The following is a 2478-nucleotide window of genomic DNA, read 5'->3' on the forward strand; positions in this document are numbered from 1 at the left end:
CAGCCTCATTTCTGTTCCCCAGAAAATGCTTACGTAAATAAGATCGGCAACTGTGCGTAATGTAACTGCGTGGCCTTCTTACTACTGTTATTATAATATGTGGCTCTTTTCGTCTATGCAGACGGTCAATTTATCTTAACAAGGTCTCAAGATTGTCTTCATGCAGCTTCTTTCATGGTTAATTCTTCCCATGTTTGAAGCGCAGATTCTGTCTCAGTGCTTGCATGTCAGTGTCAGTGACGTAGATCGAAGCTCTGTATTTCCGCTGTTTTCCTTTCGTCGTTGGCGCTTCTGAGCCTGGTGGTTTCTAAGGCTGCTCTAGAGCATTATAGTTCTTTCCTTTATCATTTTCCTCCATGTTTTCCTATCCTCAGCTATTTTGTCCCAGATGCTAACATCTGCTCCAGGCTTAGGTAAGCTGTTTTTGCAGGTGTCTTTGTACCTCTCAATTTCGGTCTTCCTCTTGTTCTCTTTCCCTGGGCAAGTTCTCCATTTCGTCCTTTCTCTTGACATGGCCCAGCCATCGCAATCTTTTTAAGCACATGATGGTTGTCATGCTCTGGAGGTTTGCCTGTGCCAACACTTCAACTTTTGTAACTTTGTCACGCCACGAACTGCCTAAGACATTGCGGCAGCATCTGAGATGGAAAATGTCGAGGTACTTTTCTTGCCCGTTGTACAAGGTCCATGTTTCAGATCCATAAAGGAGTGTGCTGAGGACACATGCTTCATAAATCTTGATCTTTGTTTTGATGGTTAATCTTTTGTTTTTCCATGCTCGTTTTGTCAGACTTCCAAAAGCTGTCGCTGCTTTTCCTATCCTGATGTTGACCTCATAATCAAGTGATATAGTAGAGCTGATGGTAGACCCCAGGTAACAGAACTTGTCCACTGCCTCGAGTTCCTTGTCGTTCAGCCATATATGGCTCTTCTCTGCACCTTCTTAGGTAATGATGACTGTATTCTTAACACTGATGACCAAGCTGTTGATAGGCGGTCCATCATTGTTGGTAGGGTTGATTCACTGTGAGCAACAAGAACAGCATCATCGGCGAAGAGAAGGTCTCGTACTGTTGCTTTGTTGATCTTGGTCTTGGCCTTGAGTCGAGCAAGATTGAAGAGCGACCCGTCAGTTCTCCAGTGGAGGAACACATCCCCTGGTGACTTTTTGAATGCGTGTTGCAGTAAGACAGCAAAATAAGTGCTTTAAAGGGTTGGTTCTAAGACACAACTTTGCTTTACTCCGCTACTGAAGTTGAAGCAGTTTGATGTTGAACCGTCAAACTGAAAATGGTGACCCTCATATCTTCGTGGAATGAAATGGTGAGGTGTAGCAGAAATGGGGGACAGCCAATTTTTTTCAAGCACCATGTACAGTCCTAGCGAAAGCTTTTCCAGTGATGCTTAGCAGTGAGATACCTCTGTAGTTGTTGCAATCTCCTTTGTCCTCTTTGTTTTTGTAGAGTGTGGTGATTTTGTCATCTCTCATATCATGTGGAATTTCTGCTTTCAGCCAACAAGTCGTTAGTAGCTTGTAGATATATGAGAGGAGGGTCTCTTTGTTCTCTTTCAGCACTTCAGCAGGTATGTTGTCATTTCCTGCTGCTTTTCCGCAAGCGAGTTCATCGACTGCAGAAGAGAGTTCTTCTTCTGTTGGTGTTGTATCAAGTTCTGACATTTCGGAGAGCTGAGGAATGGCCTCATGTAGCTGTCTATCAACAAGTCGCTCCTCTGAGTATGAGTCTGAATTATGTTCCTCCCATCTTTCTATTTGTTTTTTTTCTTGTCTGTCAGCTGTTTATCTGTCGCAGACTTTAGAGGTGCCAGTTTGATTGCTGTAGGTCCAATATCAACTCTGATGTTTTCATACATTTTCCTGATATTACCTGTATCGCTTGCCTGTTGGATTTCTGAGCTTATTTTGTCCCAGTGCTGATTTGCGCACTGTCTCGTTTCTCTTTAAAGGTTGGATTTAGCAGCACGTAGTTGTTGCTTTGTACGCTCTGTTGGATTTGTGCTGTGTTCTATCAGGATCTTACGCTTTTTCTCGAGTAATGGTGCGAGTATTGATGCACTGGCTTCAACCCAGTCCTCATTGAAAGGTGTTTCTATTCCAAAGGTAATCGATGCAAAATTATAAATTGTTGATCTCATGGTATTCAACATGTTGTCTGGGGATGAGCTATCTAGATGTTGGAGCTCTTCTTTAACATGCTCTTGAAATTTTGCCTTTAACACTGAGTCTTTGGTATTTCTTATGTTGATCTGAGGTTTGTTTTGTTTTTCAGCCCTTGGTGTTTTCTTTGTGACTCTTTTTGCCTTAGCTATAACTAAAAGGTGGTCTGTGTTGCAATCTGCACTGTAGAATGATCTCGTTTGCTTTACCACATTGGCATCTTTCTTTCTGACGATGACGAAGTCTATTTGGTGCCAATGGCGTGATCTTGGACGGCACCAAGAAACCTTGTGTCTGTCATT

This window comes from Aplysia californica, unplaced genomic scaffold (assembly GCF_000002075.1).
Source record: "Aplysia californica isolate F4 #8 unplaced genomic scaffold, AplCal3.0 scaffold00965, whole genome shotgun sequence".
In the NCBI taxonomy this organism is placed as follows: Eukaryota; Metazoa; Mollusca; class Gastropoda; order Aplysiida; family Aplysiidae; genus Aplysia; species Aplysia californica.